Genomic DNA, 17,333 nt, shown 5'->3' on the forward strand with positions numbered 1-17,333 from the left:
GATAAAAGTATTCTATGTGAATTAAGTGGTGATGCCATGAGAAAGGCCCAGTCCGAACCCCCCCAGGGGCCCCACTCCCAAACGCTCACGCCAAAATAATTATTGCTTCATAATAGTAGCACCCACTCTGGGTCATATAATTACAATTGATGTACTGCATGATAACAGTACAATTAAAGCTGAGAGCTAACTTACCTTGGCGGTACCCCAAAAAACCTCCACATGGCACTATAAGCATCAGCACATCCTCCTAATGCTGACTGCCTTCATGCCTCTCCAAACTTGCAAAAGAAATGGTAGTTGCTCAGATCAGCTTAATTGCATAACACAGGTGCTTGTAAAGGGCGGGGTTTACTCTGAACACAGAAAAAAGAAGGAGATTTGCCCCCCAGCACACTGCAGCAAAAACAATACTTAAATCCTACATGATAACAGCGATTCAGAGGTATTAGTTACATACATTTGCAAATATATGAATAAGCGCCAGGCCAATCGTCAAGGCTCCTCTATACTGGCGTCCCTAGCATTAAGGGGTTCACGTCCGAGAAGCAAGGCACCCCAAAAAAATTCCAACCAAGGACCATCCCCAGGGCATCACACGAAAAGGGAAAAAGGTGATAGTGAAGTATAAAGAAAAGATGTGTAAGTATAAATCAATAAGTGTTAATGAAATGAGAAAGAATTAAAATTACATAAATAATATACAAACAAATAGAAAAGTGATAAAAGTATTCTATGTGTATTAAGTGGTGATGCTATGAGAAAGGCCCAGTCAGAACCCCCCCGGGGGCCCCACTCCCAAACGCTCACCCCAAAATAATTATTGCTACATAATAGTAGCACCCACTCTGGGTCATATAATTACAATTGATGTACTGCATGATAACAGTACATATAATAGCTGAGAGCTAACTTACCTTGGAGGTACCCCAAAAAACCTCCAAATGGCACTATAAGCATCAGCACATCCTCCTAATGCTGACTGCCTTCATGCCTCTCCAAACTTGCAAAAGAAATGGTAGTTGCTCAGATCAGCTTAATTGCATAACACAGGTGCTTGTAAAGGGCGGGGTTTACTCTGAACACAGAAAAAAGAAGGAGATTTGCCCCCCAGCACACTGCAGCAAAAACAATACTTAAATCCTACATGATAACAGCGATTCAGAGGTATTAGTTACATACATTTGCAAATATATGAATAAGCGCCAGGCCAATCGTCAAGGCTCCTCTATACTGGCGTCCCTAGCATTAAGGGGTTCACGTCCGAGAAGCAAGGCACCCCAAAAATATTCCAACCAAGGACCATCCCCAGGGCATCACACGAAAAGGGAAAAAGGTGATAGTGAAGTATAAAGAAAAGATGTGTAAGTATAAATCAATAAGTGTTAATGAAATGAGAAAGAATTAAAATTACATAAAAAATATATAAACAAATAGAAAAGTGATAAAAGTATTCTATGTGAATTAAGTGGTGATGCCATGAGAAAGGCCCAGTCAGAACCCCACCCGGGGGCCCCACTCCCAAAAGCTCACCCCAAAATAATTATTGCTACATAATAGTAGCACCCACTCTGGGTCATATAATTACAATTGATGTACTGCATGATAACAGTACATATAATAGCTGAGAGCTAACTTACCTTGGAGGTACCCCAAAAAACCTCCACATGGCACTATAAGTATCAGCACATCCTCCCAATGCTGACTGCCTTCAAGCCTCTCCAAACTTGCAAAAGAAATGGTAGTTGCTCAGATCAGCTTAATTGCATAACACAGGTGCTTGTAAAGGGCGGGGTTTACTCTGAACACAGAAAAAAAGGAGATTTGCCCCCCAGCACACTGCAGCAAAAACAATACTTAAATCCTACATGATAACAGCGATTCAGAGGTATTAGTTACATACATTTGCAAATATATGAATAAGCGCCAGGCCAATCGTCAAGGCTCCTCTATACTGGCGTCCCTAGCATTAAGGGGTTCACGTCCAAGAAGCAAGGCACCCCAAAAAAATTCCAACCAAGGACCATCCCCAGGGCATCACGCGAAAGGGGAAAAAGGTGATAGTGAAGTATAAAGAAAGATGTGTAAGTATAAATCAATAAGTGTTAATGAAATGAGAAAGAATTAAACTTACTTAAATAATATACAAACAAATAGAAAAGTGATAAAAGTATTCTATGTGAATTAAGTGGTGATGCCATGAGAAAGGCCCAGTCAGAACCCCCCTGGGGGTCCCACTCCCAAACGCTCACCCCAAAATAATTATTGCTACATAATAGTAGCACCCACTCTGGGTCATATAATTACAATTGATGTACTGCATGATAACAGTACATATAATAGCTGAGAGCTAACTTACCTTGGAGGTACCCCAAAAAACCTCCACATGGCACTATAAGCATCAGCACATCCTCCTAATGCTGACTGCCTTCATGCCTCTCCAAACTTGCAAAAGAAATGGTAGTTGCTCAGATCAGCTTAATTGCATAACACAGGTGCTTGTAAAGGGCGGGGTTTACTCTGAACACAGAAAAAAAGGAGATTTGCCCCCCAGCACACTGCAGCAAAAACAGTACTTAAATCCTATATGATAACAGCGATTCAGAGGTATTAGTTACATACATTTGCAAATATATGAATAAGCGCCAGGCCAATCGTCAAGGCTCCTCTATACTGGCGTCCCTAGCATTAAGGGGTTCACGTCCGAGAAGGAAGGCACCCCAAAAAAATTACAACCAAGGACCATCCCCAGGGCATCACACGAAAAGGGAAAAAGGTGATAGTGAAGTATAAAGAAAAGATGTGTAAGTATAAATCAATAAGTGTTAATGAAATGAGAAAGAATTAAAATTACATAAATAATATACAAACAAATAGAAAAGTGATAAAAGTATTCTATGTGAATTAAGTAGTGATGCCATGAGAAACGCCCAGTCCGAACCCCCCGGGGGCCCCACTCCCAAACACTCACCCCAAAATAATTATTGCTACATAATAGTAGCACCCACTCTGGGTCATATAATTACAATTGATGTACTGCATGATAACAGTACATATAATAGCTGAGAGCTAACTTACCTTGGAGGTACCCCAAAAAACCTCCACATGGCACTATAAGCATCAGCACATCCTCCTAATGCTGACTGCCTTCATGCCTCTCCAAACTTGCAAAAGAAATGGTAGTTGCTCAGATCAGCTTAATTGCATAACACAGGTGCTTGTAAAGGGCGGGGTTTACTCTGAACACAGAAAAAAAGGAGATTTGCCCCCCAGCACACTACAGCAAAAACAATACTTAAATCCTAATGATAACAGCGATTCAGAGGTATTAGTTACATACATTTGCAAATATATGAATAAGCGCCAGGCCAATCGTCAAGGCTCCTCTATACTGGCGTCCCTAGCATTAAGGGGTTCACGTCCGAGAAGCAAGGCACCCCAAAAAAATTCCAACCAAGGACCATCCCCAGGGCATCACATGAAAAGGGAAAAAGGTGATAGTGAAGTATAAAGAAAAGATGTGTAAGTATAAATCAATAAGTGTTAATGAAATGAGAAAGAATTAAAATTACTTAAATAATATACAAACAAATAGAAAAGTGATAAAAGTATTCTATGTGAATTAAGTGGTGATGCCATGAGAAAGGCCCAGTCAGAACCCCCCCGGGGGCCCCACTCCCAAACGCTCACCCCAAAATAATTATTGCTACATAATAGTAGCACCCACTCTGGGTCATATAATTACAATTGATGTACTGCATGATAACAGTACATATAATAGCTGAGAGCTATCTACCTTGGAGGTACCCCAAAAAACCTCCACATGGCACTATAAGCATCAGCACATCCTCCTAATGCTGACTGCCTTCATGCCTCTCCAAACTTGCAAAAGAAATGGTAGTTGCTCAGATCAGCTTAATTGCATAACACAGGTGCTTGTAAAGGGCGGGGTTTACTCTGAACACAGAAAAAAAAGGAGATTTGCCCCCCAGCACACTGTAGCAAAAACAATATTAAATCCTACATGATAACAGCGATTCTGAGGTATTAGTTACATACATTTGCAAATATATGAATAAGCGCCAGGCCAATCGTCAAGGCTCCTCTATACTGGCGTCCCTAGCATTAAGGGGTTCATGTCCGAGAAGCAAGGCAACCCAAAAAAATTCCAACCAAGGACCATCCCCAGGGCATCACACGAAAAGGAAAAAAGGTGATAGTGAAGTATAAAGAAAAGATGTGTAAGTATAAATTAATAAGTGTTAATGAAATGAGAAAGAATTATAATTACTTAAATAATATACAAACAAATAGAAAAGTGATAAAAGTATTCTATGTGAATTAAGTGGTGATGCCATGAGAAAGGCCCAGTCCGAACCCCCCCGGGGGCCCCACTCCCAAACGCTCACCCCAAAATAATTATTGCTTCATAATAGTAGCACCCACTCTGGGTCATATAATTACAATTGATGTACTGCATGATAACAGTACAATTAAAGCTGAGAGCTAACTTACCTTGGCGGTACCCCAAAAAACCTCCACATGGCACTATAAGCATCAGCACATCCTCCTAATGCTGACTGCCTTCAAGCCTCTCCAAACTTGCAAAAGAAATGGTAGTTGCTCAGATCAGCTTAATTGCATAACACAGGTGCTTGTAAAGGGCGGGGTTTACTCTGAACACAGAAAAAAAGGAGATTTGCCCCCCAGCACACTGCAGCAAAAACAATACTTAAATCCTACATGATAACAGCGATTCAGAGGTATTAGTTACATACATTTGCAAATATATGAATAAGCGCCAGGCCAATCGTCAAGGCTCCTCTATACTGGCGTCCCTAGCATTAAGGGGTTCACGTCCAAGAAGCAAGGCACCCCAAAAAAATTCCAACCAAGGACCATCCCCAGGGCATCACGCGAAAGGGGAAAAAGGTGATAGTGAAGTATAAAGAAAAGATGTGTAAGTATAAATCAATAAGTGTTAATGAAATGAGAAAGAATTAAACTTACTTAAATAATATACAAACAAATAGAAAAGTGATAAAAGTATTCTATGTGAATTAAGTGGTGATGCCATGAGAAAGGCCCAGTCAGAACCCCCCCGGGGGCCCCACTCCCAAACGCTCACCCCAAAATAATTATTGCTACATAATAGTAGCACCCACTCTGGGTCATATAATTACAATTGATGTACTGCATGATAACAGTACATATAATAGCTGAGAGCTAACTTACCTTGGAGGTACCCCAAAAAACCTCCACATGGCACTATAAGCATCAGCACATCCTCCTAATGCTGACTGCCTTCATGCCTCTCCAAACTTGCAAAAGAAATGGTAGTTGCTCAGATCAGCTTAATTGCATAACACAGGTGCTTGTAAAGGGCGGGGTTTACTCTGAACACAGAAAAAAAGGAGATTTGCCCCCCAGCACACTGCAGCAAAAACAATACTTAAATCCTAATGATAACAGCGATTCAGAGGTATTAGTTACATACATTTGCAAATATATGAATAAGCGCCAGGCCATTCGTCAAGGCTCCTCTATACTGGCGTCCCTAGCATTAAGGGGTTCACGTCCGAGAAGCAAGGCACCCCAAAAAAATTCCAACCAAGGACCATCCCCAGGGCATCACATGAAAAGGGAAAAAGGTGATAGTGAAGTATAAAGAAAAGATGTGTAAGTATAAATCAATAAGTGTTAATGAAATGAGAAAGAATTAAAATTACATAAATAATATACAAACAAATAGAAAAGTGATAAAAGTATTCTATGTGAATTAATTGGTGATGCCATGAGAAAGGCCCAGTCAGAACCCCCCCCGGGGGCCCCACTCCCAAACGCTCACCCCAAAATAATTATTGCTACATAATAGTAGCACCCACTCTGGGTCATATAATTACAATTGATGTACTGCATGATAACAGTACATATAATAGCTGAGAGCTAACTTACCTTGGAGGTACCCCAAAAAACCTCCACATGGCACTATAAGCATCAGCACATCCTCCTAATGCTGACTGCCTTCATGCCTCTCCAAACTTGCAAAAGAAATGGTAGTTGCTCAGATCAGCTTAATTGCATATCACAGGTGCTTGTAAAGGGCGGGGTTTACTCTGAACACAGAAAAAAAGGAGATTTGCCCCCCAGCACACTGCAGCAAAAACAATACTTAAATCCTACATGATAACAGCGATTCAGAGGTATAAGTTACATACATTTACAAATATATGAATAAGCGCCAGGCCAATCGTCAAGGCTCCTCTATACTGGCGTCCCTAGCATTAAGGGGTTCACATCCGAGAAGCAAGGCACCCCAAAAAAATTCCAACCAAGGACCATCCCCAGGGCATCACAAGAAAAGGGAAAAAGGTGATAGTGAAGTATAAAGAAAAGATGTGTAAGTATAAATCAATAAGTGTTAATGAAATGAGAAAGAATTAAAATTACTTAAATAATATACAAACAAATAGAAAAGTGATAAAAGTATTCTATGTGAATTAAGTGGTGATGCCATGAGAAAGGCCCAGTCAGAACCCCCCCGGGGGCCCCACTCCCAAACGCTCACCCCAAAATAATTATTGCTACATAATAGTAGCACCCACTCTGGGTCATATAATTACAATTGATGTACTGCATGATAACAGTACATATAATAGCTGAGAGCTATCTACCTTGGAGGTACCCCAAAAAACCTCCACATGGCACTATAAGCATCAGCACATACTCCTAATGCTGACTGCCTTCATGCCTCTCCAAACTTGCAAAAGAAATGGTAGTTGCTCAGATCAGCTTAATTGCATAACACAGGTGCTTGTAAAGGGCGGGGTTTACTCTGAACACAGAAAAAAAAGGAGATTTGCCCCCCAGCACACTGTAGCAAAAACAATACTTAAATCCTACATGATAACAGCGATTCAGAGGTATTAGTTACATACATTTGCAAATATATGAATAAGCGCCAGGCCAATCGTCAAGGCTCCTCTATACTGGCGTCCCTAGCATTAAGGGGTTCATGTCCGAGAAGCAAGGCAACCCAAAAAAATTCCAACCAAGGACCATCCCCAGGGCATCACACGAAAAGGAAAAAAGGTGATAGTGAAGTATAAAGAAAAGATGTGTAAGTATAAATTAATAAGTGTTAATGAAATGAGAAAGAATTATAATTACTTAAATAATATACAAACAAATAGAAAAGTGATAAAAGTATTCTATGTGAATTAAGTGGTGATGCCATGAGAAAGGCCCAGTCCGAACCCCCCCGGGGGCCCCACTCCCAAACGCTCACCCCAAAATAATTATTGCTTCATAATAGTAGCACCCACTCTGGGTCATATAATTACAATTGATGTACTGCATGATAACAGTACAATTAAAGCTGAGAGCTAACTTACCTTGGCGGTACCCCAAAAAACCTCCACATGGCACTATAAGCATCAGCACATCCTCCTAATGCTGACTGCCTTCATGCCTCTCCAAACTTGCAAAAGAAATGGTAGTTGCTCAGATCAGCTTAATTGCATAACACAGGTGCTTGTAAAGGGCGGGTTTACTCTGAACACAGAAAAAAAGGAGATTTGCCCCCCAGCACACTGCAGCAAAAACAATACTTAAATCCTACATGATAACAGCGATTCAGAGGTATTAGTTACATACATTTGCAAATATATGAATAAGCGCCAGGCCAATCATCAAGGCTCCTCTATACTGGCGTCCCTAGCATTAAGGGGTTCACGTCCGAGAAGCAAGGCACCCCAAAAAAATTCCAACCAAGGACCATCCCCAGGGCATCACACGAAAAGGGAAAAAGGTGATAGTGAAGAATAAAGAAAAGATGTGTAAGTATAAATCAATAAGTGTTAATGAAACGAGAAAGAATTAAAATTACATAAATAATATACAAACAAATAGAAAAGTGATAAAAGTATTCTATGTGATTTAAGTGGTGATGCCATGAGAAACGCCCAGTCCGAACCCCCCGGGGGCCCCACTCCCAAACACTCACCCCAAAATAATTATTGCTACATAATAGTAGCACCCACTCTGGGTCATATAATTACAATTGATGTACTGCATGATAACAGTACATATAATAGCTGAGAGCTAACTTACCTTGGAGGTACCCCAAAAAACCTCCACATGGCACTATAAGCATCAGCACATCCTCCTAATGCTGACTGCCTTCATGCCTCTCCAAACTTGCAAAAGAAATGGTAGTTGCTCAGATCAGCTTAATTGCATAACACAGGTGCTTGTAAAGGGCGGGGTTTACTCTGAACACAGAAAAAAAGGAGATTTGCCCCCCAGCACACTGCAGCAAAAACAATACTTAAATCCTACATGATAACAGCGATTCAGAGGTATTAGTTACATACATTTGCAAATATATGAATAAGCGCCAGGCCAATCGTCAAGGCTCCTCTATACTGGCATCCCTAGCATTAAGGGGTTCACGTCCGAGAAGCAAGGCACCCCAAAAAAATTCCAACCAAGCACCATCCCCAGGGCATCACACGAAAAGGGAAAAAGGTGATAGTGAAGTATAAAGAAAAGATGTGTAAGTATAAATCAATAAGTGTTAATGAAATGAGAAAGAATTAAAATTACTTAAATAATATACAAACAAATAGAAAAGTGATAAAAGTATTCTATGTGAATTAAGTGGTGATGCCATGAGAAAGGCCCAGTCAGAACCCCCCCGGGGGCCCCACTCCCAAACGCTCACCCCAAAATAATTATTGCTACATAATAGTAGCACCCACTCTGGGTCATATAATTACAGTTGATGTACTGCATGATAACAGTACATATAATAGCTGAGAGCTAACTTACCTTGGAGGTACCCCAAAAAACCTCCACATGGCACTATAAGCATCAGCACATCCTCCTAATGCTGACTGCCTTCATGCCTCTCCAAACTTGCAAAAGAAATGGTAGTTGCTCAGATCAGCTTAATTGCATAACACAGGTGCTTGTAAAGGGCGGGGTTTACTCTGAACACAGAAAAAAAGGAGATTTGCCCTCCAGCACACTGCAGGAAAACAATACTTAAATCCTATATGATAACAGCGATTCAGAGGTATTAGTTACATACATTTGCAAATATATGAATAAGCGCCAGGCCAATCGTCAAGGCTCCTCTATACTGGCGTCCCTAGCATTAAGGGGTTCATGTCCGAGAAGCAAGGCACCCCAAAAAAATTCCAACCAAGGACCATCCCCAGTGCATCACACGAAAAGGGAAAAAGGTGATAGTGAAGTATAAAGAAAAGATGTGTAAGTATAAATCAATAAGTGTTAATGAAATGAGAAAGAATTAAAATTACATAAATAATATACAAACAAATAGAAAAGTGATAAAAGTATTCTATGTGAATTAAGTGGTGATGCCATGAGAAAGGCCCAGTCAGAACCCCCCCGGGGGCCCCACTCCCAAATGCTCACCCCAAAATAATTATTGCTACATAGTAGTAGCACCCACTCTGGGTCATATAATTACAATTGATGTACTGCATGATAACAGTACATATAAAATCTGAGAGCTAACTTACCTTGGAGGTACCCCAAAAAACCTCCACATGGCACTATAAGCATCAGCACATCCTCCTAATGCTGACTGCCTTCATGCCTCTCCAAACTTGCAAAAGAAATGGTAGTTGCTCAGATCAGCTTAATTGCATAACACAGGTGCTTTTAAAGGGCGGGGTTTACTCTGAACACAGAAAAAAAGGAGATTTGCCCCCCAGCACACTGCAGCAAAAACAATACTTAAATCCTACATGATAACAGCGATTCAGAGGTATTAGTTACATACATTTGCAAATATATGAATAAGCGCCATGCCAATCATCAAGGCTCCTCTATACTGGCATCCCTAGCATTAAGGGGTTCACGTCCGAGAAGCAAGGCACCCCAAAAAAATTACAACCAAGGACCATCCCCAGGGCATCACACGAAAAGGGAAAAAGGTGATAGTGAAGTATAAAGAAAAGATGTGTAAGTATAAATCAATAAGTGTTAATGAAACGAGAAAGAATTAAAATTACATAAATAATATACAAACAAATAGAAAAGTGATAAAAGTATTCTATGTGATTTAAGTGGTGATGCCATGAGAAACGCCCAGTCCGAACCCCCCGGGGGCCCCACTCCCAAACACTCACCCCAAAATAATTATTGCTACATAATAGTAGCACCCACTCTGGGTCATATAATTACAATTGATGTACTGCATGATAACAGTACATATAATAGCTGAGAGCTAACTTACCTTGGAGGTACCCCAAAAAACCTCCACATGGCACTATAAGCATCAGCACATCCTCCTAATGCTGACTGCCTTCATGCCTCTCCAAACTTGCAAAAGAAATGGTAGTTGCTCAGATCAGCTTAATTGCATAACACAGGTGCTTGTAAAGGGCGGGGTTTACTCTGAACACAGAAAAAAAGGAGATTTGCCCCCCAGCACACTGCAGCAAAAACAATACTTAAATCCTACATGATAACAGCGATTCAGAGGTATTAGTTACATACATTTGCAAATATATGAATAAGCGCCAGGCCAATCGTCAAGGCTCCTCTATACTGGCATCCCTAGCATTAAGGGGTTCACGTCCGAGAAGCAAGGCACCCCAAAAAAATTCCAACCAAGCACCATCCCCAGGGCATCACACGAAAAGGGAAAAAGGTGATAGTGAAGTATAAAGAAAAGATGTGTAAGTATAAATCAATAAGTGTTAATGAAATGAGAAAGAATTAAAATTACTTAAATAATATACAAACAAATAGAAAAGTGATAAAAGTATTCTATGTGAATTAAGTGGTGATGCCATGAGAAAGGCCCAGTCAGAACCCCCCCGGGGGCCCCACTCCCAAACGCTCACCCCAAAATAATTATTGCTACATAATAGTAGCACCCACTCTGGGTCATATAATTACAGTTGATGTACTGCATGATAACAGTACATATAATAGCTGAGAGCTAACTTACCTTGGAGGTACCCCAAAAAACCTCCACATGGCACTATAAGCATCAGCACATCCTCCTAATGCTGACTGCCTTCATGCCTCTCCAAACTTGCAAAAGAAATGGTAGTTGCTCAGATCAGCTTAATTGCATAACACAGGTGCTTGTAAAGGGCGGGGTTTACTCTGAACACAGAAAAAAAGGAGATTTGCCCTCCAGCACACTGCAGGAAAACAATACTTAAATCCTATATGATAACAGCGATTCAGAGGTATTAGTTACATACATTTGCAAATATATGAATAAGCGCCAGGCCAATCGTCAAGGCTCCTCTATACTGGCGTCCCTAGCATTAAGGGGTTCATGTCCGAGAAGCAAGGCACCCCAAAAAAATTCCAACCAAGGACCATCCCCAGTGCATCACACGAAAAGGGAAAAAGGTGATAGTGAAGTATAAAGAAAAGATGTGTAAGTATAAATCAATAAGTGTTAATGAAATGAGAAAGAATTAAAATTACATAAATAATATACAAACAAATAGAAAAGTGATAAAAGTATTCTATGTGAATTAAGTGGTGATGCCATGAGAAAGGCCCAGTCAGAACCCCCCCGGGGGCCCCACTCCCAAATGCTCACCCCAAAATAATTATTGCTACATAGTAGTAGCACCCACTCTGGGTCATATAATTACAATTGATGTACTGCATGATAACAGTACATATAAAATCTGAGAGCTAACTTACCTTGGAGGTACCCCAAAAAACCTCCACATGGCACTATAAGCATCAGCACATCCTCCTAATGCTGACTGCCTTCATGCCTCTCCAAACTTGCAAAAGAAATGGTAGTTGCTCAGATCAGCTTAATTGCATAACACAGGTGCTTGTAAAGGGCGGGGTTTACTCTGAACACAGAAAAAAAGGAGATTTGCCCCCCAGCACACTGCAGGAAAAACAATACTTAAATCCTATATGATAACAGCGATTCAGAGGTATTAGTTACATACATTTGCAAATATATGAATAAGCGCCAGGCCAATCGTCAAGGCTCCTCTATACTGGCGTCCCTAGCATTAAGGGGTTCATGTCCGAGAAGCAAGGCACCCCAAAAAAATTCCAACCAAGGACCATCCCCAGTGCATCACACGAAAAGGGAAAAAGGTGATAGTGAAGTATAAAGAAAAGATGTGTAAGTATAAATCAATAAGTGTTAATGAAATGAGAAAGAATTAAAATTACATAAATAATATACAAACAAATAGAAAAGTGATAAAAGTATTCTATGTGAATTAAGTGGTGATGCCATGAGAAAGGCCCAGTCAGAACCCCCCCGGGGGCCCCACTCCCAAATGCTCACCCCAAAATAATTATTGCTACATAGTAGTAGCACCCACTCTGGGTCATATAATTACAATTGATGTACTGCATGATAACAGTACATATAAAATCTGAGAGCTAACTTACCTTGGAGGTACCCCAAAAAACCTCCACATGGCACTATAAGCATCAGCACATCCTCCTAATGCTGACTGCCTTCATGCCTCTCCAAACTTGCAAAAGAAATGGTAGTTGCTCAGATCAGCTTAATTGCATAACACAGGTGCTTTTAAAGGGCGGGGTTTACTCTGAACACAGAAAAAAAGGAGATTTGCCCCCCAGCACACTGCAGCAAAAACAATACTTAAATCCTACATGATAACAGCGATTCAGAGGTATTAGTTACATACATTTGCAAATATATGAATAAGCACCATGCCAATCGTCAAGGCTCCTCTATACTGGCGTCCCTAGCATTAAGGGGTTCACGTCCGAGAAGCAAGGCACCCCAAAAAAATTACAACCAAGGACCATCCCCAGGGCATCACACGAAAAGGGAAAAAGGTGATAGTGAAGTATAAAGAAAAGATGTGTAAGTATAAATCAATAAGTGTTAATGAAACGAGAAAGAATTAAAATTACATAAATAATATACAAACAAATAGAAAAGTGATAAAAGTATTCTATGTGAATTAAGTGTTGATGCCTTGAGAAACGCCCAGTCCGAACCCCCCGGGGGCCCCACTCCCAAACACTCACCCCAAAATAATTATTGCTACATAATAGTAGCACCCACTCTGGGTCATATAATTACAATTGATGTACTGCATGATAACAGTACATATAATAGCTGAGAGCTAACTTACCTTGGAGGTACCCCAAAAAACCTCCACATGGCACTATAAGCATCAGCACATCCTCCTAATGCTGACTACCTTCATGCCTCTCCAAACTTGCAAAAGAAATGGTAGTTGCTCAGATCAGCTTAATTGCATAACACAGGTGCTTGTAAAGGGTGGGGTTTACTCTGAACACAGAAAAAAAGGAGATTTGCCCCCCAGCACACTGCAGCAAAAACAATACTTAAATCCTACATGATAACAGCGATTCAGAGGTATTAGTTACATACATTTGCAAATATATGAATAAGCGCCAGGCCAATCGTCAAGGCTCCTCTATACTGGCGTCCCTAGCATTAAGGGGTTCACGTCCAAGAAGCAAGCTACCCCAAAAAAATTCCAACCAAGGACCATCCCCAGGGCATCACGTGAAAGGGGAAAAAGGTGATAGTGAAGTATAAAGAAAAGATGTGTAAGTATAAATCAATAAGTGTTAATGAAATGAGAAAGAATTAAAATCACTTAAATAATATACAAACAAATAGAAAAGTGATAAAAGTATTCTATGTGAATTAAGTGGTGATGCCATGAGAAAGGCCCAGTCAGAACCCCCCCGGGGGCCCCACTCCCAAACGCTCACCCCAAAATAATTATTGCTACATAATAGTAGCACCCACTCTGGGTCATATAATTACAATTGATGTACTGCATGATAACAGTAGATATAATAGCTGAGAGCTAACTTACCTTGGAGGTACCCCAAAAAACCTCCACATGGCACTATAAGCATCAGCACATCCTCCTAATGCTGACTGCCTTCATGCCTCTCCAAACTTGCAAAAGAAATGGTAGTTGCTCAGATCAGCTTAATTGCATAACACAGGTGCTTGTAAAGGGCGGGGTTTACTCTGAACACAGAAAAAAAGGAGATTTGCCCCCCAGCACACTGCAGGAAAAACAATACTTAAATCCTATATGATAACAGCGATTCAGAGGTATTAGTTACATACATTTGCAAATATATGAATAAGCGCCAGGCCAATCGTCAAGGCTCCTCTATACTGGCGTCCCTAGCATTAAGGGGTTCATGTCCGAGAAGCAAGGCACCCCAAAAAAATTCCAACCAAGGACCATCCCCAGTGCATCACACGAAAAGGGAAAAAGGTGATAGTGAAGTATAAAGAAAAGATGTGTAAGTATAAATCAATAAGTGTTAATGAAATGAGAAAGAATTAAAATTACATAAATAATATACAAACAAATAGAAAAGTGATAAAAGTATTCTATGTGAATTAAGTGGTGATGCCATGAGAAAGGCCCAGTCAGAACCCCCCCGGGGGCCCCACTCCCAAATGCTCACCCCAAAATAATTATTGCTACATAGTAGTAGCACCCACTCTGGGTCATATAATTACAATTGATGTACTGCATGATAACAGTACATATAAAATCTGAGAGCTAACTTACCTTGGAGGTACCCCAAAAAACCTCCACATGGCACTATAAGCATCAGCACATCCTCCTAATGCTGACTGCCTTCATGCCTCTCCAAACTTGCAAAAGAAATGGTAGTTGCTCAGATCAGCTTAATTGCATAACACAGGTGCTTTTAAAGGGCGGGGTTTACTCTGAACACAGAAAAAAAGGAGATTTGCCCCCCAGCACACTGCAGCAAAAACAATACTTAAATCCTACATGATAACAGCGATTCAGAGGTATTAGTTACATACATTTGCAAATATATGAATAAGCACCATGCCAATCGTCAAGGCTCCTCTATACTGGCGTCCCTAGCATTAAGGGGTTCACGTCCGAGAAGCAAGGCACCCCAAAAAAATTACAACCAAGGACCATCCCCAGGGCATCACACGAAAAGGGAAAAAGGTGATAGTGAAGTATAAAGAAAAGATGTGTAAGTATAAATCAATAAGTGTTAATGAAACGAGAAAGAATTAAAATTACATAAATAATATACAAACAAATAGAAAAGTGATAAAAGTATTCTATGTGAATTAAGTGTTGATGCCTTGAGAAACGCCCAGTCCGAACCCCCCGGGGGCCCCACTCCCAAACACTCACCCCAAAATAATTATTGCTACATAATAGTAGCACCCACTCTGGGTCATATAATTACAATTGATGTACTGCATGATAACAGTACATATAATAGCTGAGAGCTAACTTACCTTGGAGGTACCCCAAAAAACCTCCACATGGCACTATAAGCATCAACACATCCTCCTAATGCTGACTACCTTCATGCCTCTCCAAACTTGCAAAAGAAATGGTAGTTGCTCAGATCAGCTTAATTGCATAACACAGGTGCTTGTAAAGGGTGGGGTTTACTCTGAACACAGAAAAAAAGGAGATTTGCCCCCCAGCACACTGCAGCAAAAACAATACTTAAATCCTACATGATAACAGCGATTCAGAGGTATTAGTTACATACATTTGCAAATATATGAATAAGCGCCAGGCCAATCGTCAAGGCTCCTCTATACTGGCGTCCCTAGCATTAAGGGGTTCACGTCCGAGAAGCAAGGCACCCCAAAAAAATTACAACCAAGGACCATCCCCAGGGCATCACACGAAAAGGGAAAAAGGTGATAGTGAAGTATAAAGAAAAGATGTGTAAGTATAAATCAATAAGTGTTAATGAAATGAGAAAGAATTAAAATTACATAAATAATATACAAACAAATAGAAAAGTGATAAAAGTATTCTATGTGAATTAAGTGGTGATGCCATGAGAAACGCCCAGTCCGAACCCCCCGGGGGCCCCACTCCCAAACACTCACCCCAAAATAATTATTGCTACATAATAGTAGCACCCACTCTGGGTCATATAATTACAATTGATGTACTGCATGATAACAGTACATATAAAAGCTGAGAGCTAACTTACCTTGGAGGTACCCCAAAAAACCTCCACATGGCACTAAAAGCATCAGCACATCCTCCTAATGCTGACTGCCTTCATGCCTCTCCAAACTTGCAAAAGAAATGGTAGTTGCTCAGATCAGCTTAATTGCATAACACAGGTGCTTGTAAAGGGCGGGGTTTACTCTGAACACAGAAAAAAAGGAGATTTGCCCCCCAGCACACTGCAGCAAAAACAATACTTAAATTCTAATGATAACAGCGATTCAGAGGTATTAGTTACATACATTTGCAAATATATGAATAAGCGCCAGGCCAATCGTCAAGGCTCCTCTATACTGGCGTCCCTAGCATTAAGGGGTTCACGTCCGAGAAGCAAGGCACCCCAAAAAAATTCCAACCAAGGACCATCCACAGGGCATCACATGAAAAGGGAAAAAGGTGATAGTGAAGTATAAAGAAAAGATGTGTAAGTATAAATCAATAAGTGTTAATGAAATGAGAAAGAATTAAAATTACATAAATAATATACAAACAAATAGAAAAGTGATAAAAGTATTCTATGTGAATTAAGTGGTGATGCCATGAGAAAGGCCCAGTCAGAACCCCCCCGGGGGCCCCACTCCCAAACGCTCACCCCAAAATAATTATTGCTACATAATAGTAGCACCCACTCTGGGTCATATAATTACAATTGATGTACTGCATGATAACAGTACATATAATAGCTGAGAGCTATCTACCTTGGAGGTACCCCAAAAAACCTCCACATGGCACTATAAGCATCAGCACATCCTCCTAATGCTGACTGCCTTCATGCCTCTCCAAACTTGCAAAAGAAATGGTAGTTGCTCAGATCAGCTTAATTGCATAACACAGGTGCTTGTAAAGGGCGGGGTTTACTCTGAACACAGAAAAAAAAGGAGATTTGCCCCCAGCACACTGTAGCAAAAACAATACTTAAATCCTACATGATAACAGCGATTCAGAGGTATTAGTTACATACATTTGCAAATATATGAATAAGCGCCAGGCCAATCGTCAAGGCTCCTCTATACTGGCGTCCCTAGCATTAAGGGGTTCATGTCCGAGAAGCAAGGCAACCCAAAAAAATTCCAACCAAGGACCATCCCCAGGGCATCACACGAAAAGGAAAAAAGGTGATAGTGAAGTATAAAGAAAAGATGTGTAAGTATAAATTAATAAGTGTTAATGAAATGAGAAAGAATTATAATTACTTAAATAATATACAAACAAATAGAAAAGTGATAAAAGTATTCTATGTGAATTAAGTGGTGATGCCATGAGAAAGGCCCAGTCCGAACCCCCCCG

Source organism: Taudactylus pleione, unplaced genomic scaffold (genome assembly GCF_031769625.1).
Source record: "Taudactylus pleione unplaced genomic scaffold, aTauple2 ptg000529l, whole genome shotgun sequence".
Lineage (NCBI taxonomy): Eukaryota > Metazoa > Chordata > Amphibia > Anura > Myobatrachidae > Taudactylus > Taudactylus pleione.